The following is a 22,618-nucleotide window of genomic DNA, read 5'->3' on the forward strand; positions in this document are numbered from 1 at the left end:
GGCCAACGGTCGTTTTTCAAGAGAGCTGTGGAAAAGGACGACGCTACTTTGGAGTGGGCCAGTCATCCCGTTTGGCCGCTCGCACCAGCAAACGCGTCTTTCCTTGCCGGGGTCGCTCTTCAATTAGGCTTCATTACTCCCACCGTTCACTAAAACGCCTCTGTCGTCGGCGAGCGCGAGAATCGTGCCGACAGCAGGTTGCGGAGGATATCAAAAGATGACACGTCTGTATCTTATCGCCTTCAGGCGTAACATGACACACAGTTATGGGAGGGTGTCGCTCTTGTTCTCAACTGTCAGCTCAGCTAAGATGAAGGCCGGCCGGACGGACGGACGGACGGACGGATGGAGCACAGCCCTGGCGGAAATTTGTCACGCAAACAGAAAATACATCAATATATTCTCCTTCACTCCAAAAGTACATTGAAAAGGGGGCTTGTATGAAACAGATCAAGAGAGTTCATCAGTGTGTAAAAGCGCACGCTGGCACAAAATGGCTGCTTCAAAACAAAATGGCCGACTTTGAGAAGGGCCTCCAGGGGAAAAGTTGCATGCATACTATTGATTTGGGACAATGGTGTCAGGGGCTGGCTCACCGTTCAAAACAAAGGGGAATTCAATGGAAGGCAAAATGACAGAACCCCAAGAGTGCCCATGACAGCGCATACGTCGTCGGTTCACCGGTCCTTACGTGGAGTCACGCGAGCCAGTCAACGAACGAACGAACGAACGAGCGAGCGAGCGAGCGAGCGAGCTTGCCTCCTCCGTCGCCCCGGCCTCATACATTAGCCGTTATCTGGCCCCGCAAAGGCGGGCGCCCGACGACGTATTCCTCACTGTCGTTTGGCTATCAAGGTCAAACAGCCAGTCATTCACTTCCCCGAGAGGCGCTGGAGGTGAGAGACCAAGTGCGCCGCTTTGTTCTGAGCCCCTTCCTTCAGCCAGTCCAACGGATCTCGTCACACCTTTCCAATTTGTTCCTTTTTGCAAATCATGCGACCTGACCACCCAGATTGTGGCCCAAAAAGACAAATGTCCTCATGACTAAAGAAGAGCCAGCTTGAAAGGTTTTTAATGCAAGCGCATGACTTCCTCCACTCCACACAAGCGTGGACTTTCCTAGCCACGTCCTCGTAATTCTCTCTCTCTCTCGCTCGCTCGCACAAATGAACGTCCCCCGCCGCCACCAGCGCCACAGCCAGCGCGTTCTGGCATGGCTTCGGGAAATGTCAAGAAAGGTGTCCGGGTTTGAGTGGAAGTGGCATTCCTACATCCAAGTTCCGACTTTCCCTCGTTAAACACGCGTGATTCGACGGTCAGGCTCCTGCAGAACGTCAGGTGTGTTGGACGAGGGAAACTTGGAAAAGAGGTAGGAATGCGAGGACTGGAGTTTGACACTAGATGACAATTTCTTTTCTGCACATCAGAAGGCGCCAAAGGCAGGCTTGCACTCAATCAACCAAAAGACCTTCAATCAAGACCGCGCTTCAAAGTTAGCGAGCGCAACGTCGTCGACTTGGGCATAGTAAACAAGTGTCACGTGGAGATTTCCGTCCTCTTTCTAAGATTGTTGCCTCGTTTGGCTTTGTCAGGCCTGGCGGGTGGCAATCCCCCTCAAACGGCTCGCATCCGCTGTACGTTTGTGAGTTGAGGAGCTTCGTGCACCTGTTTCTCGGCAATTCGCTACCGAGAAACGATTGTCTTTTTTTCCACTAAGCTGTGGAAGATGCGCTGCTGTATACTAGGATCGATGCATGGACTTTGTGTCAAAGATGAAACAAGTGGACGTAAGGCACCTTTTGTCGCGGGGGCGGCTATTTTCCGCCTGGTTGTCGTTAGCTCGACTCCCTCGAGACCTTTTGCCCAGTGCACGTCCGACTCGCTCCTCTTCCTCCAGGTGCCGAGCGGCGCCGAGCGGCTGGCTCCTTTTCCCCTCTCCGCTGTCTAATGCTGGGCTTGTTGGAGAAAGCCTCCAGCTGCTCCCTCGAGGGCGGAGCCGGGTGTCACTTCTGTGGCACCAAATCCGCCGGGAGTCACATGTTCACGCTAAACATAGAACTCCATAGTGGCAATAGAAGTCCAAATGTAGTGGATATGTTACCGTCAAAGCATTTGAGCTAGCAATATGGCAGCGTAACTTCCCCACACCTCCCGAGTCCACGGCTCACTTTTGGAGCACGCTCTTTTTCCCTTCCTTTTCTTCTTTCTTGTCTGGCGGCCTCCCTCCCTCGCACGTTCTGATGAACTTTGCTCTCGCCTCACAAATCTGGCAGGCAAACGGAGACCCGCTCGGCATCTAATAGAGAGGTGGCCGAATGAGTCATCCGCATCCATCCCTCCGATGGAACTATTGATGAAATGAACTATTTCTTTGAAGTCACAATTTGTTTATTTGTATCATCCTCACCTGCACACCCTCCTTTGTTCATTCGGAGGTTCATCATCTTCCTCGTCCTTCTCCTCCCCATCATCATCATCATCATCATCACGGTCATAGCGGGCTTCATTACCGTTTCCGATGAGCTGCCTCATGCGCTCGCACGTCATTACGCTCAATCATCCGGGGAGTCCCCCCATTGCCTCGGTTGAATTATTGCAATGATGCCCGGGTGAAGCGGAAAAAGGGGGGGGGGGGGGGGATTCCCGCGAGGCCCGGCGGTATTGCCTTTTGGTATTCCGCTCCATGAGCGTGCGGCGAGGATCTTCTCCAGCTGCGAGTTCAATCAAGAGAGACAAATAACGCAAACTGATTGGATGAGAGCAGCATGAACAGACGGCGGTGTCCGATTACCTCGGGACGCCATTTTTATCTCCTCACACCACCGCGGTGAAAATAATCGGACTAAAAGCAGTTGCGAAGAAACGAACAAAGAGAGACGATTCCTCAAACAGAAAAGTTGATTCTCATCCCTAATTCCCAAAAAGTGAACTCATCATAGTATTTAATACATTAAAGCAATGATTCAACTCAGGGAGGGAGGGAGCAAGGCCAGGGCCTTCAGCATTTTACTGCCTCCCACGTTGTCGTCTCATTTTTCACTTTTTCATTTGTACCTTGAATGCACTTGAAATGCTTTTGCATGTAATTGTGATTGATTTTCTTTGAATGATCCAAACGCGTCATTCCTTTAGTCAAATCAGCCGCACGCACGGGGTGTTCCCACTCGACCGGAGCGGAGCGGAGCGGAGGAACCGGGCCGCGTCGACCAGCCCTACGCGACGGCTATTGCCCGTACGGATGGCGTTTTCCAATCAAAGCTTCGCCGGCGTTTTAAGCGTCTCGCCTGTAATCGTGCGGATGAATTCATCACCAAACGTGATTCCTTTCCACAGTCATACGTGCAACCATAAAGAATTGAGATCACTTCATAGAATGTTTTTTTTTTTGAAATACATGAAAACGGCTTCCATAATTCCCTTCCTCCCACACGTCAGAAGAACATCGAATCAAAAATCAAAGTCTGCTTTCTTGTCAATTTCTTCACACGCCAAGTCACACAAAGAAATCGAAATGACGTTGCCACTATCCCACGGTGACAAGACATAGTACACAATATACATACAAGTAAACAACACCCACAAAAAAATAAAAACAAGCAGGCACAAACAATGAATAAATAAGAGTGATGAATAAATAAGAAAGAAACAAACCACAAGTGTGCATACAGCAGACAGTCAGAATAAAGCGCAAAAGCACAGGGCGCTCCGCAGCCGAGGGCGCAGAGAGTTCAGGATCCTAACAGCCTGGAGTATGAAGCTGTTGCGTGTGGCCGATTCCTTTTCCCCGATGGTGTGAATGGCCGTGACAAAAGGCGCGCCCCTCTTTTCATACGCAAAAATGTCTTACGTGCCTCCTCCCACGCGTCAAAAGCACATCCATGTTCGTGCTTGTCGCTTTACACAAGGACTTTCTCCGACAATGGCACGCTTTGCATGCATAAGTAATCACCCGCCCGTTTCAAAGAATTGTTTATCGGCTCCCTTTCGCAGTCGCTCAGTCGTAATAATGCTGGCGACTGCTCAAAAGCCGCACCCCCTGGCCACCCAACTCATGGGTACGAGCCAATGTCACCAAAGTAGCTTCAGGTATCATTTCCATTCGCCCAAAACACGGATTATTAGCGCCCGACCGATAATGACCTTTTGAGGCTGACTCCGATAGAGTCAAAAACCGGCCAATATATCGAAAAGTACCTCAGTACGGATTCACTGAGATGAACGAGTTGAAAGGGTGAGAAGCGGTCAAGAAATGTTGAAATTACATCCGGAAATGAAGAAATAACGTCAATATTTTGGGGGTCATTTAATAGGGAAAATTATTTTGGGAGTTTTTCGAACCAGTAGGCAAAACATGTACAAGTTAGAGGGTGGAAAGGAAAGAAAAAAAAAAGTCACAATTTTTGATTCTTTTTCTTTCTTTCGCTGAATGGGGAAAATGTAGAATCTTTGCCCCTTTAGCCTGTGTCCAGTGGCCATCCATATCCGCCACTGACTATTCTTGCTGCCTTTAGTTGTTTCCAAACAGTGAATATGCAAGAAAAAAAATGGATTGACAAGAAGATTATGCACATGCAAAGCAACCGCTAGGCAGTAATTATTCTTTTCGTTTCTCTGTCTGTGTGGGGCGATGGCCAATTGAAAAGCAAGATGCTAATAGTAGCCACGGTTGCTCGAAGAAGCATGCCTTTCAAATGTCACATCATAGGATTTGATTGGAAAAAAAAAAAAATAAAAAGGAATGCCCTCACAATCAGAGTGGGTGTCAGGTTTAATTCACTGACTGAATAACTATTAAGAGAAGAGCAGGGTTTCATCTTTGTCACTTTGTGCTTTAAAAACAAGTAGCAATCTTGATACACTTTTCCCTTCAAATGAAGTTGTTTGCGTGTCAAAGTCAAAGTCTGCTTTGTGTGTGTGTGTGTGTGTGTGTGTGTGTGTGTGTGTGCGTGCGTGCGTGCGTGCGTGCGTGCGTGCGTGTGCGTGGGTGGGTGGGTGTGTGTGCGTGGGTGCGTGCGTGCGTGCGTGTGCGCGCGCGCTCACGTCAGTCAATCCCTTCGAGTGTGTTCCTTCGACTCGTGCTTCTTGGAATATTTGAATCAATCTTTATGACCCTTGGCAAGAGGAGCTGCTGTCAACTTCTCTGACACACACGCAGGGTGTGTGCACTTGTGCAACCATGCAATCAGTCCTTCGTTTGATTTTTTTTTTTTTTTTTACTTACACTCTTTTAATTTATTATAGAGTAACTAACAGTAATATACAGTACATACGAGTACTTGCGCCTTAATCAGGGTATGGAATGATTCTCACCTCTGTTAATGGAGCTCCTATTGCCTAAGCCTCTCTCTCTCTCTCTCTCTCTCTCGCTCGCTCGCTCGCTCACTCGCTCACTCACCCCTCTCTCTCTCTCTCTCTCTCTCTCTCTCTCTCTCTCTCTCGCTCACTCCTCACTCACCCCTCCCTCTCTCTCTCTCTCTCTCTCTCTCTCTCTCTCTCTCTCTCTCTCTCTCTCTCTCTCTCTCTCTCTCTCTCTCTCTCTCTCTCTCTCTCTCTCTCTCTCTCTCTTCCCACCTCCCAAAGACATCGTCGTCGTCTCGCCTCTCACGTCGCTGTCCAGCAGCAGATCCACTTGGCGCTCGCCTCCGCTTGCTCCCTCTCTTCCACGCATATCCACGCGGGCGTGCATTGGCACTCTGGCAGGCAGGCAGGCAGGCAGGCAGCCAGGCAGGCACCTCTCTCTTTCGCTCCCCTCCCAGTGCAGACTTGTCAAGAAGAACAGATGGCACCCGAGGAGCGGCTATTCTCTTTTTAGAAACAAAAACTCGAGAGATGTTTTTTTGGGAGCCTTTTGCTGGAATTTGAACAGCACTGAATTTGGATCTGGCCACTGAAGGGATGCTCACCTCTAACCAGGAATATGCCCACTCCCAGATTGGGCACATTTGAGGACGGGGACTGGTCCGCCGGGTATTGATTGGTCTCCCGCTGGACTTCTTCAACTAGACTTGAGATTGTCATCTCAAGACAAGATCAAGGCAAATACGCAGCTTCCGCCAAATTTTGGCATCTGCCAACGAGGTAAGGCGCCGGCCGACTCGACTCTAGCGAGCGCCGGATTTGGTGAAGTTCTTTCGACCTCGGGGAACGTGGCTCCGTGCACCGTGTGATTGGTCTTGACAAGCGCTGCTCTGCTCTGCTCTGCTCTGCTCTGTTCTGCTCTGCTCTGCTCTGCTCTGCTCTGCTCTGCTCTGCTGTGCTGTGCTGTGCTCTGCTGTGCTGTGCTGTGCTGTGCTCTGCTGTGCTGTGCTCTGCTCTGCTCTGCTCTGCTCCGCTCTGTCCTGCTCGCTACGCATCATTCAGCCTTCGGAGCAACGAGCGTCACTGTGTCGTTTCTGCTTCACGGACAGACACGTAACGGAGGCAGCCGCAGAGAAGCCAGAAGAGGATTTTTCCGCTGCCCATCAAGTGTTTTGCGTGAAGAGTTTCCACTTTCAACCTGGATTTTCTTTGCTTTGCCATTTTACTGTGGATTGGTCTGCATCATCCGGCACCTGATGGCTTTTGTCTGCAGGTGGCAGATGATTCTTATTTTTTGGGACAGTCAAGTGTGATGGATGATGAGTTGTCTTTTCAAATCCTGCATTCAAAATAGAGCCGTTTATTTCTCTGCATCAGCACTTGACTTTTTGGGGGGGGTCTTATCTGAAGTTGTTTTTTGGGGTTAAAATTGTTGTTTAATTTGGGAGTCCATTTTTCCAGCACCTGAGGTAATTGCGGTCTTGTCTGAAGTCAGGCAAGTGAATGGTTTGGTGGTTTTCCTTTTATCACTCACCTTGTGTTGGATTTTCTTGTGCTTCCAGCACATGCCCTGCCTGTTGGTGTGGGGATTTGGTGCTCTGCTGTCGGTCGGTCGGTCGGTCGGTCGGTCTATTCTTGTCGCAGTTAAGGGTGAAAACTGTACGTTGGAAAGCTGTTTGGATTCAAAGTGGATGTTTCTGCTTCCAGCTTGTGGATTTTGCAGGTACAGAATGAGAGTCGCAAAATTGTTGCTGCATCCGCTACCCGTGGTTTGTTTAGGCTTACTTGCAATGTGTCTAATGAGGGGTTTGGAAGTGCGTCCGGCACCTGCTTGCGTGGTCCTTTGGGTGGGGCAAGGCAAACATTGGCAAAGACAAGCAGCTCCTATGGCAAAGAGGCACTTGGGTTTCAAGAACGTTTGACCGCATCCGGCTCATGCGGGGCTTTTTGGGTGTTCTGTCTGTCTGTCAGTCAAGCCATGCTTGAAGAGCTTTTCATTTAAAAGAGAAATCTTCTGACCGAATGAAACGTGCAGCTGAATTGCCACGAACGTTAATGATCATCTCCTGTTGCATTCAAGCTTTGCTCGCCTTGCTGTCAAGATGTCCTCCAAAATGGACATCCGGCCATTTAGATTTCTAATCGAGATACGTACGTAGTTTCTCCTCTTCACACTCTCCGAGGATATGTCCTCATCTGAGCTCTGTCAATGTTTTCATGCATGCTCCTTCGTAATGAATCAAAGCGCTTAGAATGAGCCAACTCCAGTTGGATGAAAGTATCTGGATGACTCCTCTGAAATCTTTTAGAATCTACCCAAATGTAGACTGTCAAACTGTGAACAAAGGCGAACGGTAAGCCTGAGATGAATTTCACAAGCCTCCGGACGGAAAACGTGGACTTCTGGAAGACTTTTTGCATTGTTGAGAAAATGGAATCGGTTCAGATATTGTCCAATTTGCCCTTTCTTTTTTTGCACGCAATCACTAAAGCCTGAAAGATGAGCAAAACAACAGCGGAAAACCAAAAGCCAGCATTCAACACAAAAGACTATAATAGAGTGGGAAGAGGAAGTCGCAGATGTTGATGGGAAAACGTCCAAGCGGCGCAGTGACAGGAAAAAAAGCAAGGATGATGGATTTTTAGCAAAAGTGCACTGGGTGAAGCCCGCCGCACACCTTCATTATCCGCCTAATTACGTGGGCACAGTCGAGTATGTTTTGGAGCAACTGAGAAGCAAAGTCCATTGAAAAAGCAATCGTCATGGATGCGAGCTGCGCAACAACGGAATGAATGGATTCGCAATTTGGATCCTCAGCCTTAGAGACCGAATAAGAAAGCTTGGCAATTTGCTGTGGCGCTGGAATGGGCCTAAAATGGCTTCTTCAACACAAAATGGCCCCCCACTTCCTTTCCAATTCCAGGCACGGACGGCTCCTCGAGACTTTTTCCTGCTTCCTTCTGTGTGTCAGGGCTGATCTTCAATTGGGAGAAACTAGCCCTTAAGCTATTAGCGGCTTGTTTGCTGGATTCCCCTCAAATCAGAGCATCTTCTCCATTTGTTTTGAGAGCGTTTACGGACACAATCTTCGGAATGATACGTTCCACGTAGCAACAAACTGTTTGCCAAATCGTGACAATCGAGATCACGAACGAACAGTGTACGCTTTCTTTAACGCGGCTAATGCCAGCGCCTGAATGGAAAAGCAAACGCGAGGACGTGAACGATGAGAAATGGGCCGGCTTGAATATTTAACACGTGACAATGGGGGGGGGGGTCCGAACAATGGATTCGTCGCCGTCGCCTCTGTTGCCTGTCAACAAATGTGTTTTGGCCCGCCTAAGCCTTAAGTACGCCTTTGGCCGTCCAGCGTGAGTTCCGAGGTAAAGTGTGATTAAAAGGCTTCGTCCTTCATGAGTCATATTTAATCAGGGAAATGGTTTCTAAATGGCTTCCTTACGCATTGAAGTCAATGTTTTCACTTTGTCGCCAAGCTCTATGTGGCATAATCGCTTCTCACGTGTGCAACGGTCGGATCCAGTCATGTGAGTTAGCATTCGGCGGTCGATGGGTTCCAAACACGAGCCGGCGTTCGACTACCGCCCGCCCGCTCGCTCCCGACCGACTTACCGACTTACCGACTTACCGACCGACCGACCGACTCCTATACGCCGCCGAATTTGCGGAAAGCGAATATTGTCTGACGCGCTATCGATCGCAAGGAATTAAGGCCGAGCGAGCGGCTTTAAGACCAGCCTCTTCCTCGGCAGAGCAATTTGCGCAACGAATACGGAATTGTTGGAACGAGGCGCTGAAAAAAAGACGGAGCCGAAAGGTTTTCGTCACGTTCCTCTCGTCATCTGGACCAATAGTTTTGGTTCGTGCGACAAGAATCGTGCACGCGTTTGCATTTTGAACGTTTGTTGCCCGTGTCATATCAGAAAGGGATTTTTCGTCTTTTGGGTGGTATCAACGGATGCTTCCTTTTTCGCCAGGAGCGCTGACTTTGACCGTGTCCGGAAGCACTTGACGGCAATGGCGTGCACTCCTCAGATTCAGCCGGTCTTTGCCGTCTAACCCGAGCCCAAACAGGAAGTGGGTTATGGGACGTTGAGGTACAGCCACACTATGACGCAACAAAGACATACAATTTGAAACACTCTTGCATGGCACCAATGACATGTGTAAGTACGTATATGAAATCAAAGAAATCTTTTAACTCTAGATCTGAAACCCTCAGTCTGGACTTTTACCTTGAAGCCCATAATTGTAAGTGCTTAAAGCCAAACTCTTAAACAACTGGACCCTACACCCTGACCCCAACCCTAATCTTCACCTCCCAAGTCAGAACCTTAAGATCTGAACCCAGTTGTAAATTGACCCTAAAATCCATTCACCCCTAAAGCTGTCCCTAAAACCAAGCTTGTCCCCAAAACCCTAAGCCTAGATTGATCCCTCGTCAGTGGGACAAACACTCCCTGTCAGATTCACAAATCCCACGTTGGCCGGCCACGTTCAGTCTAAAGCGGAAAACCCAAACCCGAGCCCTAATCACCGTTTAAAGGCGCATTTCAGACCAGTGACCCCTTAACTCGTTCCAAATGCCAAACAGCTTCTTATCTTAGCCACACCCTTAACCCTAACCACTGAATCCTCTCCCAAAAGCCTCCCTCCAACATTTTGTAAATCCAGTCCAAGCCGTCAGACTGCGTCGGACCCCACACAACAACTCTCTTTCTCTCGGTCTCTCTCTCTCTCGGGCTCTCTCCCGTGCTTCTGGCGCTCGTGCACATAAATCCCTGTAATAACACCGTATTGTGTGGAGCACATCCACTTCAGACGCGGGAGACACTCGGCACCACTACATTACCGACTGTTATTGTGCGGCGGCGGCGGCGGCGGCGGCTGTGCGTATATCACCGTCGTCCCGCGGCTTTCTCGAGCTGTGGAGAAAATCAAGTGAGCCGCGATGTCAAATTCATTCATGATTTGATTTCCATCTCCGTGTGTGCACAATAACACGGGCGCAGACGCGGCCGTCCAATGTCAATCCAGGGACTTGTTTAGGACGGCCTGCTTTCTCCCCCGAGCGCTGTCATTTCCCCAATGGAACTTGGATGGATGGATGGATGGATGGATGGATGGATGGATGGATGGATGGATGGATGGATGGATGGATGGATGGATGGCCCATTTGACTAACGACCGTGGGATTTGTCATTTTCTTAAGTCGCGTCATTGAAACACGGCGGGACGCAAACGGGCGAGCCTGCCAGGAGCTTTCAATGGTGCCGCATGCGTACCAGACGAGTCACGGCATATGGACGTGCCATCGGTCGGTCCGAAAAGGTGACGTACGTACCGCGGTGGCAAAGGCTACTCGCACTAGCGGGGGAAGCAATATGCGGATGCGCCGGCTCGGCGTATTTGTCTTGATATTCCCGCAGATTTGACAAGCAGATGTGAAGCCGCTTTGGCGGGTGTCGGCAAGTGTTGCGGTGGCAGCTGCTCCTGCTGCGAGCGAGCGAGCGAGCCTCTCTGGTTTTCAGTGCCCTCCCGAAAATTCCTTCCCTTCTTCACATATTTGCCAACATGCGACAGACACTTTGGCCTGCTATGCCAAGCGGCTGAACGGCAAGCTATGACGCAAATGTCAATCCCCGGCAAGTCCCGTTTGGTGGAAACGAGCAAAATAAGCCTAAAGCCGACCAAGATGCTATTGATTTTATTTTGGAGGGGAGGGGCTACTCGTGAAAGCGGAGGGAAACGGAACGCATAGGCAAAAGGATCTGTGCCCGCTGAATTTGCCATTCCTAAGTGAAAATGGCCTCCATATTCCATAGCTACACTGCCGACCTACCTGCAAGTGACCTCAAATGCTTCCTTTGTCGGTTAGTGCGACCTGTTTTTGTGGTTCTACTCGTGAACTACCAAATGTTGCATTTCCAAGTCAAACCAGGGGTCATGAGGTCAAAATGCTCTCCAATACCATTGCCGTAGCAATGGAAAGATTCTTTTGAAGGAGCTAGCCATTCAATCCAGCCACTCTGCCTCCGCTAAAGGAAGGTCTTTAATCACCCTAATTCAAGCCGGAGAAGAGGAAGAACGAAGGAGCTCGCATCCAGCAGTGTAAATCTGTTCAAGAAAGAAAGGAATGCCTTTACTCGTCGAACAACCAACGCTTCTCGTTACATACACGTTCATGGAAGCCTTGGCGATTTTCCCTTCTGTGTCAAACAATGGAAAGAAATTAGCATCCAAACGAAGCACTCGGAAAACAGAATTTGATCCCCTCCTGTGTTGACTTCTCTAAAGCGTAATAACCAAATCATCTCCACGTAGTTTGCAGAATACTTGGCTGTTACCACGCGACTTAGCTTAGCATCTAGCATTCCCTCAGTGGATCCAAACGAGCGAAATTCAGGAGGCAGGGCTCGTCGGTAAATCCAAACGCTGGAATCAAAGCTGCTCTGTTTGTTGTCACTAAATCCAAAGCCGACGATTGTTGCCGCGCACGGGCGCTGGCTCCGCCGCCGCCGCCGCCGCCGCTCCTCCCGGCCGATTGGCTGAAGCTCGCCTCTCCAAAAACAACAAGTGGAAGCCCTCCATCCCTCCCTCCACCAAAGCTCATTAAAACACCAAAGCCTTGGCTTCCTGCTGCCGGCACCTGTATCCCGCCCGCACCGGCTGCCAAAAAGCAAGAATGCCTTTTGAAAGCCAAAACCTGCTTTTGACCGGAGGGCCCCCGCTTGCAGTTTTTACGACGCCGAATGAAACGAGCGAGCCGGAGGAGGCAGCGAAACAGTCTTCCGCTCTAATTAAGGGACTTTAGTGTTTCCGAAGGAGGGCGTGGTGGGAGATGATGGTGAACAAAAGCTTTTAACAAGCATACGGAATCATCCGAGCCGCCGGCCGCCGGGCACCCGCCGGGCACCCGCCGGGCACCCGCCGGGCACCCGCCGGGCACCCGCCACCCCCACCTCTCATCTTTAGGAGCCTGCCCACCCACAGGGAAATGGCAGAAGGCTGACCAGGGAATAATTGTCTGCTCTTCAGCAATAGCTCACCAAACTCAGCACACCCCTCACTCGCATACGTACGTGCTCCATATTGGATCTTTGAATGAATGAAGGACGCTAAATACTGCAGCTTGCATCACCGCTTGTAAATCTTCCACACACACATACACATGTATTGTCTTAACCGCTTGGCCTCATTGGCCATTTGTCTTCCATTTTCGGAATGAGACAATCCTAAAGAAATTCTGACACTATTCTGCTGATGTAGTACAGTGTAACTTTACCCTCCCCTTAAAATAAACGCTGCAAAATTGCAAAAGTGAGCACCCCCCCAGGGGAAAATGTCCCATTTGGACCCAATCAGTAACTTTTTTCTTCTTGTAGTTATGATCGAATTCGTCGTTAGGCTGTCAAATGTACCACTGGATACGGCGCACAAATGGAAAATACAATTTCAAGTTGTTCTCGATGATCATGATTTGAAATGAGATTTCAAGTCTAAAAATCCCCATATCTTTCAGTCTTTTGTTGCTCTCCAGCTATTGAACAGATTAACACTCAGAAAATGCTTTTCACCTCTATCAAACCAGCCTAATGTAATCATATTGGCCTTTTTACAAAGCGTAAGATGAAGTAAGCTGAACCATGAATACACGTCTTTTGTTGCTTTCTGGCCATTTAGCGCATAATAACTCATCATTTGGCCAGGAAATGGCTTAGGTATATATACATCAAATAGCCTAATGTGTATTTATGTGTCATTTTTGTAATCCTGTTGGCCTTTGTATAGAGCCTAGCGTTAGCCAAGATTGCGCTTTTTTTCTTTTGGCTTTTCCTTTTTGTGAATCCAACTCATCGAGCCGTGAGCAAAAGGGACTCTTATTTTAGTATTCTTTTCTTCCTCATTCAGACATGGGAGAACGCATCGCGGGGCGTTCTGTCGCCCGCCTCAGCTGGAGGTGGACGCAGTCGGTTTGATCAGCGCCCACCGCTTCAGATGCTGCCCGAGCTTTTAGCCAAAAGATGGAACTGAGTCGCATGCCTCAGCGTGATCAGAACTGAGGGGGGGGAGAAACACTGTGTGGCTAAAAAAAGCACAAGGAGCCCTTTTTTTGGCAAACTGAAAAGGCACAATCAATTAGACAACTAGTTTGATAAAGTATATTTACTTGAGCTTGGCCCAGCTAATTGACAAACTTCAACTAGCGCTGTCCAATGTCTATCTTTTCTACGGAACGCCCGACAAAGAGTGAACTCAGGCCCGTTCACAAGACGTTCAAGCTCCCATCTTTTGATGAACACGTCCTACGTTGGCTTGCTCCCCAGTTGTAAACGCGAATGGGCAGCACTCTGAGTTGCGATTGACGGACGGGAAGAAGAGTGGCGGCGCAAAACGCTGTAAATTGACCGCCGGCGGGGGGGGATTTCGCTGGTGATTTGCGAGGTGTGGGTGGAGGGAAAGAAAGAAGGAAAGAAGGAAAGAAAGAAAGAAAGAAAGCGACTGCAGCTGATTAATCACCGCCACAAAGAGGACAAATGAAAGTCGGGATTTGTACAACAAAGGCGTTTGTATTCTCACCGCGTCCTTTTCACTCAAAGCGGCAGAACAGCATCCACAGCTGGACTGGGCTAGGCTAGGCTGGGCTGGGCTGGGCTGGGTTGGGCTGGACAGACGGATGCAAAGGACTTTCCTTTCGCATTTTCACCGGAGAATCCTTTTTGTCGTTATCTCCCACAGCACAATAACAACAGTCCCGCTTCTGTTGTGCCAGATTATCCAGGAGCCCGTCGTTATCGTTTGTCCAAAAGCGCCCAACCTGGCGTCCGCTCGCCTAGTCGGACATTGTTTGCACAACCCAGGGCATGCTCTCCATTTGTATTCTTTTTTCCGACAAGAACCGGCCTGTCGATATTTGCTGAATATATAAATCCGCGCTATCCGAGGAAGAGTGCCGGCCGGGCGGATGGAGCAAAAATATCGACAGCGCTGTCTCTCAATGTTCTTTCTTTGAGGGTTTCCACTCAGCGCTCACTAGATTTTGCAATCCTCTCCATCCCGGGTGATTTTAATAGACAATGCATAGCCCATTGTTCTGTCTGTTGGCAATCCCCCCAAAAAGCAAACAAAAACAAAAAAACACACCACAAAATTGATGCGTAACACTTTAGATAAGCACGGAACGAACGCATTGAGTGAGGCGCGAATCCAAATGCACACGTAATATCCAAGTTCATTTTCTTGTGCTTTTTATCCGTTGAAAAGAAAATGCAAGTATTATTCTCGTAAGTACTCGTTTCCCGGCACGGCAGCGGCCTCCAATTATGCAACCGCAGCTCGTTTGTGCTCTACTGTTGCCACTAGCACGCGTGACTAATGAGGAGCTTGAATCAAATCAAGAGCGGCAAAATAATTAAGGCTGCAAGCAGCGACGGAGAGGCGCTCTCATCCCATTTTCCTTGAAACCATGGTCAAACTTTGAAAGCACGCTCCAACCGTAAACGGTCCGTGGCCTCTGCAAAAGTACCTTTTGGCGAAGGTACGTGCTTCCCATCGGGGCCAAATATGGCTGCCGCGAGGCAAAAGTCATTTTGTCGCCGTTCGATTCTTGAGCCATTTTTGGTTGTCCTGTTCCGATACACTTGTCTGCCAAATGTTCTAGCTCTTGGTGAAACGGAGGGGTCAGGGTCCGTCTTTTTCCCGTCAAGTCTCTGTCAACTGAAATCACACCAAAAATGGTGGGTGGACTTGAAGTTGAACTCTGGGCTTGTTCGGGGCACATTCCCCCCCCCATCATTCCAGGGGGCGCTACCGCGTGAGTAACTCTTGCAATTTCAACGGGGATTGGCGCCAAAAGCCGGAAAGCTTTCCGGCCGGCCGGCCGGCCGGCCGGGGCTTGGGGCTAATGACCATAAAGTGAATATACATCTCGGCGCTGTCCCGAGCTCTAAATCTGCAGCAAAGAGCTTCCCCTCCATCACGGGCGGCGAGCCAGCGCCAGATGATTTAACGACGTTGTAAAAATGCGGTCCTGGACGGAGGCGGAGAAAGTCGCACCTTCAGCGGTAATTTGTTTCCCCCCGGAGGGCCCCTTACGCCGCTTCCCGGCATGCCGCGCGCTCAGAATCCGGCCCGGCCCGGCTCATTTATTGGCACGGCTTCTATTATGGTATGCTCTCATTGCTCTGGTCGGCGTTGACTACTGATTCCCTTTTTACCAGCGTCTCTCTTTAGATGGCACGCCACATCCCGCCACATCCCGGTTAATCATTGATTTAGTCGGGATGCTGTTTTTTGGCGAATATTAGCCGTCCTCTTTTTCCGGCCCGGTTTCTGCCCGACCGATGACGTGCGCTCAGCAATGCTTAGAAGAGCAAGCTGGCTGACTGCAAGCTCTAACATACACGCACGCACGCACGCACGCAGCAAGTTTATCACGCCGAGATTTCTGTCCAATTTCTTGTGCTATCATCATCATCAATATCATTGACTTGTTTTCTTGGATCTCGAATGTCCTATTTATCAATGGTGATATTTTCTATCAGCCATTTGGGATTTTGAAAAAAGAGAGCGCATTTCCTCCAAAGCATATTTCTACCATTTTTATTGAACACCAATATTTGCAGCATTCCTCATTTTCAAGTTCTATTTTTGAAATAGTGCAGTTGCTCCCGATCACACTTGGACACTGGAGTGAGTTGTCGTGACAATCACTACTCGCTTGATTTGCAACATTTCCCCAGCTCCGATAATTAGGCGCAGTGATGATCTCCAAACGTAAGGATAAAGTGCTTCCAAATAATAGGTGTATCTTGAAAGAACATGTCGGTGACACTTTGACACCTGAGCGGTGTCAGCCGGCATCGCCGTCAGAGCCCCTTTTCTGAGCTGCCGTGCGAGCGACAAGACGGCGTCTCGTTACCGCGCCTTCAATCCCGCGAGCTCCGAGAGAGGCCGGCAGCTCGTCGGGGGGGAGCGGCGGCGGCGGCGCTCGTGCCGGCGGACAAAATGTCTTTGCGGGTTTCTTTCCAACCCGTACTTCTTTTGGCCTGCCGATAAGAAATTTGAACACTGATTGCCATTTCATGTTTTGACTTCAAATTGTGCTATGAAGAATTTGTGAAGGTTGTTTTGGCCTCCTCAGTGGAAACCCTGCTGCGTTTTCTCCTTTGACACGACCCCGGTATAAGTAAAGCATGGGGGGCAAGCACGCACCCCCCCTACTCTGCCCTCCTTAACTGCTGACCCCTCCAGCTGTCTCCATTCATCCTTCAAATTCAGGCCTGCCGTCATGGCTAAGACAAGAGTGCAGAGCTTGCGTAACGGCAGCGTTGGAATCAAAATGTCAATCGCTTGCTTCCGGTGGGGGGCACTGCCCCACATAGCATTTTTTGGAAGCATCAAGAGCCATGAAAGGGATGAATTGTTCTGGCAATCTTCCTCTCAGCGACTGGCTCACTTGTTTTATTAATATCTTCCTGCTTGCAACCTTTTGCCCTGAAAGAATTGAAAAAAGTTCAAGTCATGTTAATTAATTCTGCATCAAAGCAGATTAGAAGCCGCTGCCCCAGGAAAAAAAAAGACTAAAAAGTGCTTATCGGCTCTTTGTTTATGAAGACTTTGAATGACGATGCCCCCCCAAATAAAAATGGAGGCCGCTCATTTAGCATTCCTAAGGCGCTCGGCTCCCTCCGCCAGATAAGTGTTATCAACCCGCCAAACTTCATCGGCGGTCTTGCCGGAAATGATTTAGCGTTTTACATATGAATTAGCGCAAAGCGTACTTATCTACCGCTTCGGAACGGCCTACTTGAACCAAATTACGGCCGCTGCATCTGACATGAATTGATTGAGGTGAATTTGACGCAGACGATTATAAAGCGGATATTTCTTCTTTGGGCCGCATGCGTACGGCGTCGGCCGGCGTCGGCCGGCGTGCCCAGTCCCTTCCGCTGTTTGCCTTTCTTTTTTCTTCTTTGGCGGTCGGATCACTGTTGGTGGCGTACGGGCGAGCGTGACGTCCCTGGACAAGAACTTGTCCGATCGATTCTTGCCATCGGTAGCACCGTCCGCGGCACGTTTATCTCCCTTGCGCAGCAGGCAGCTGCTTGGAAACGCGGGCGATTGCAGTAATCCTCAGGAGCCCGCTGTTTCTTGTTGTCATGCCATTCAAAGGAAAGAAAAAGTGCAAAAAATGCATTTTGCTGGCTCCCTGAGACAGATACAAGATACGTAGTATGAATGGAAATAGGTATGTATTTTGGGGCATTTTATCAGGGGGTGTTTTTTAAGGGCAGATTGCGCTGACAATCAACAAAGTAAACGAAAATGCCCTTTTTCTCTTCTGAAAGTTTTCGTTTTCTTGCAAACAGCTATTTCTTCCACTAGAGAAACGAAGATGTTTTGAATCCCAAATTTACTGGAGACCCTTATTATTTTTTACAAATAGTTTTACTCCTAAACATCATTTGCTAAGAAAAAAACTAATGTTTAGCTTTGTATTCATTTTCTGCCCTTCTTTTTTGAGATTGTTTTTAATGTGAACATTTCATGATTATTTCCGAGAAAACCTTTGAGCCCGGCTGTACCAATGTACCTGGTAGATTTCAAAACAAACTGTCATTTGACGCCACTCTGCTCGCGCTAATCCAGTGGGTCTCCAAATCACGGACGCCGACTCATGTTAGCTCCGGCTAAGCCGATTTAGCGGCGACATCAGACGGCTTTCCACTTGTTATTTCTTACTGCCAGGTAGCGAGCATTAGCTAGAGGGAAAAAAAATCATTCATGTGGAAAAGAGGGGATTCTTTTTTACCAACCTGCTGACCCAAAGGACCAGCAACGCACGTAGATAAACAATATCGCCAAAAAGAAAATCCACTGGCGTGTATATTCTTTATCCTGATTTTGCCAATGCGTGCGGCTTTTGGCGTGAGAGGAAAAGCATTTGCCGCTAAATTCCAAGCGTTTCCTGCGCTTTCTTCTCGTTGACTTTGGACATTTTAATAAATGAAGTGAGGGACGCCAAATGTTTGCTTAGTGGCAGTGAGTGCACTCTGATGATTACTTGCGCTTGGCTATTAACGGGGACTCATCTGCAGCGTTGACCTTTAGCGCCACCCGCATAACAACGAGTGAGGACGGCGTGCTCGCACATTTTCCCTCCTTTGATGTCCCGCCAGGCGGCGTCTTCTTCCCGTTGTGCGTCAGCTCCCCATTCACAGTCGGCCGGTGCACTTTGTCATTTCAACGCCGCGCCGTCTAACGCTCAACTCCTGAATTGACTTTGAGACGGGATGAAGCGGCGGCGGCGGCGGCGGCGGCGGCGGCGGCGGCGGCGCCCTTGCCGTTGTGTCTTTTTATTTGGAGGGAATCAGACTGGACGTGAGGACGCGCAGATTCTATTAGAGGCTCGCCGTGGATTATTTGCCAGTAACCTTGGCGCGAGCGTCTGTTGGCTGCCCTTCGCATCAGCCCTCTAAGCCTTTTAGCCACATAATGCAAAAACGACTTTGCGGGAATGCATTCCTTACTCGCGCAACGGCAATACAACCAGTTCTGTTCCGACACATGAAATGGTTACGGTCTGCTTGCAGTGGGCCCGAGCGGGGGGGGGGGGGGCGGTGACCCGCAGAAGACACATGGCAATCTTTTGTGTGAAGGAAAGTGGTTCTTTGTGTGGCTATTTGTCCATTGGTTGATTTAGCCAGCAAAATGTCTTCGCTTTTCCTCGTTCGGGTCGCAGCTTCTCACGTCTTACTTTGGGCGAGAGTCTGCGGCCGGACGGGTCGCAAGGTCAGTGAGGCATTTCTAGCCACGGGCGATTTGAGTCCTCGACCAACCTGCCGAGACCAGAACTCAAGACCTCTGGACTGCGTTACCGCAGCGTGCCACCCAAAGCAGGTTGTCGGCCCAAAAACCATTCCAATTCCGGTCCCGCTGTTCCTTTGCCGCTTCACTTTGGCCGCGCTGCATTCCAAGTGGCGAACTGTCAGGGTGAAAAGTGAAAAGTCCAAATTTGGAGTGTTGTTGAAGAACTTGGGGTTTTGGGCGTGCAGTGTCCACAAAGCGGGGAAGCTCAGACGGTTTTGCTCTTTCTTTAAAGGTGGGAGGTTGAGGTGGTGGGGCCGGAGCACTTGACAGCCCAGCGGGCACCCGTGCTGGAAACGATGCGCCGCGCACGCACGCACGCAAGCACGCACGCACGGGTCGACCGAGCCCCGGCCCAAAATCCCGCCGTGTAAATAAAGATGGGCCGGCCGGCCGGCCGGCCTCGCTCTGCCACGTCTGGGCTCTGGAGTCTCTGTGTAAACAAGGTCCTGCCTCCTCCCCCTCGCTCTGAGCTTTTAATCTCTCTTTTCCCATTTGCTCTACAGCGTGTCATGGAAAAGGAAAGGCGGACGCTGATCTTCCATCTCGTATCCGTCCTCAGCGTACTACATCAATACCCGCATTTTCCTCGGGCACCGTGGCTACGAGCTAAACCTTCTCGCAAAGTACGTGACCTTTAGCGGTCGAACTTTATTTGACCTTTTCCCAAACGTTCCAATGCCCGACCGTTTTCCATCTCGGTCGGCTTCACTTGACAATACAAGCCTTAGTGCTTGTAATGGGTTCTTAACAATGCACAGAGTCCACGCCCGTGAGTTGTGGGCTTGTTACACCATGGGCCCTCACTCCTGAGCAGGCTTAGGGTTAAGAGCTAAAGGAGCGCCGCTTGCCATTGATGGATTTTCAGGAAGGGGGAGAACGGAAATGAGAAGAAGTCCACTGATGTCATGTGACCACAAAGCCCAAATTAGGTCCAACTTCAAATGGTGAAGAGGTTAAGCATATTTGTCAAAAAACAACAACAACCTGAGCTTTGAGAGCATTTCTCCACATTTGACTGGACGTTATGGAACATAAAGGAAAATGACTTGAACATGGCAGCATTAAATACGTCGACTGCTTTGATTTGACATTAAATATACATGGCCTGAAGATATTATATTATTTCTAGGCAAGACTTGAGAGGACATTTGAAAAAGAAATGTATGTTGAGTGAAAACTAAGCATTACTATTAAATCTATCTTTCAACGAAATATTGGCCATTTCATGTGGCTTTTTTTCGGCTTAAAGTAACGACTCATCTTTCAATTCAAGTCATCGTTAAATAAGCATTAAGTTCTCGCATGATATTTGACAGCTCCCCACCCAGTGCCGGTCATATGTCAAATGTTCTTTTCATGTTCCAGACAATCATCTTTATGGTGGTCTGCATGCGCCACCCCGCATGTAACTTGCTACTGTCAGCTGTACTTTAGTACGCGGAGGAAAGACATCAGCCTAAATTGAAAATCTGCTCGTGGCACCCTCGTGCACTTGTGATGCACCGACAATAAAATGTGGGCCGACGTCGTGCGGCGACAGGATTTTAATCGAGCAATTACAATCGGATTTCCGGCCGGCAGACGGAACGGGGCCAGCCCGCCCGCCGTCGCCACGGCAACAATTAACAGTCACACTTATTAAATGTCTCATTGCGGAGATTTAATAACGCGGCCAGGGCGGGGTGCCGTTGCGTTCATCGAATGCGCCGAGAGCTAAACAACATCATTAAAGGGGACGTGCAGGGTTTCGAAACTTTGACCAACTTTGATCGTTCATTATCGCGTGTTCGGTTGGTGGTTCTACGGTTTGCTTTTTTTTTTTTCTTTTTCTTTCTTCCTTCCTTCAAAATGGGAGGCTTGGGTTGAAGGTGTAACAGCTGATGATTAGGATTTCATTCGCTAGCAAGGTTCAATGCGACACGTGACGGACGGCGAGTCGCATGAGTGGGCAAATGGCGTACGAATGGGAAAATAACAGCAGTGAAACAATCATTTTGTGCTGCGAGAAAGAGCGCCTTCATTACCCAGTCCAAATGAAAGTGAACATGGCAACAAGAAATGATTTGTGAAATTAGCGGAGACTCGTTAGGGGTGACCTTTTTCAATAGCTCATATGAATGGTTTGTCCATGACATCATCTGTTAAAGAGTTTCCTTGGCGCCATCTTGCGGCCTCTCGTTGCCAACGAAGTATTAAAGTAGTGCTTTGCCGCCATCTTGAACTATCCCACGGTAACGTCGTTTGGGATAACAATCGCTCATATCTCCCGGCCGGCACCGTGTTGCTACTTTCCTGTCGGCTATTTGATTATGTTGACCCGTTGCCGTTTTAGCCAACGGCGTGCTGCCTCATCCGTTAGCATGGTGACAAAGCACATTTGAGCCGGCGCTAGTCCTATTTCAGCTCGGCTACTTCCCTTTCTTATTTTGCATCGACACACTCGGTAAAAAGTGTCGCACGCAGACGCTTGTAAATCTCACGGGCGCACATATGCTTTTATGCACGCTGACGGCGTTCTTGGAGATTCACGGCGTGCTGCTTGTGGAAAAAAAAATGTCGGGCCTTCTGCCTCAACTCTGGAGTGTTCATTACCTCACGCACACGCACACGCACGCACGCACACATAGCGAGGCGCCAACAGACATAAAGTGACCCCTGTGAGGAATTCATTCATTTTAATGCCTCCTCTTCACCGCATGACTGTTTATTTGTTTTTCCGAGCCATTAGGTCAGCAGCTTTTCGGGACTCGATCGGCTTTTTTTCATTGATTTATTTTTACCCAATGTGTGTCACGGTCGCTAAAAATGTCTTTTAAAAGGAAAGCCGTCCAATGTCGAGGACTTGGCGGCAAACCCGTTAGGAGGCGTCCCTTTAAATCCGCCGAGCCTCCCGTCGTAACTTCTGCCGCCTCTTTCATCGCCGTGTCGTCATCCGAGGGAGAAGCCGCCGCCGCCGCCGCCGCCGCCGCCGCCGCATCGTTAAAACTGTCATCGAGTGTGCAGGGAACAACTCTTGATTGACATCGAGTCGGACGTTGCCATACAGCTAAAAATAAGATGGCTAAATGATGTCATTGTCACTTTGACGGTTACTCATTCCAAATGATGTCTGGTCGTCGTTCTATCTCTGACGGCATGGCGTCGCCGGCCGCCATCGATGTGCTGATCGGCAGCCCCGTCGTCAACACGTACGTACAAAGTAAATTGCGGGTTTTGACACTTTTCTTCCCGCCAAACCTTAACCCGTCCTAGAAACTAGTTTACGGCTAGTTGCATCTAGAAGGGGAATTTCTCTTCTGCAGTTATCATTTTGACAAAACGCTGGCGTTTCAAACTACGTACGGCAAAGCTAAGAGCGGGTCCCGCCAGCCCGCCCGGCCGGAGCGACAGTGGCGGCATTTCTTGATCCGGACGGAGGGATTGCGTGCG

General features: G+C 49.4%; 1 protein-coding gene across 2 annotated transcripts in view; it reads left to right on the forward strand.

Moving 5' to 3' along the window:
• Positions 1-22,618, forward strand: part of sgcd (sarcoglycan, delta (dystrophin-associated glycoprotein)) — an 82,538-nt gene that overhangs the window by 18,653 nt on the left and 41,267 nt on the right. For both annotated transcript variants that reach the window (XM_061298932.1, XM_061298931.1), the window contains exon 6: positions 9,295-9,414. The gene's annotated coding sequence lies outside the window, so the exon portion shown is untranslated. The remainder of the gene's footprint in view (positions 1-9,294; positions 9,415-22,618) is intronic.

Source organism: Syngnathus typhle, linkage group LG15 (genome assembly GCF_033458585.1).
Source record: "Syngnathus typhle isolate RoL2023-S1 ecotype Sweden linkage group LG15, RoL_Styp_1.0, whole genome shotgun sequence".
Classification (NCBI taxonomy): Eukaryota; Metazoa; Chordata; class Actinopteri; order Syngnathiformes; family Syngnathidae; genus Syngnathus; species Syngnathus typhle.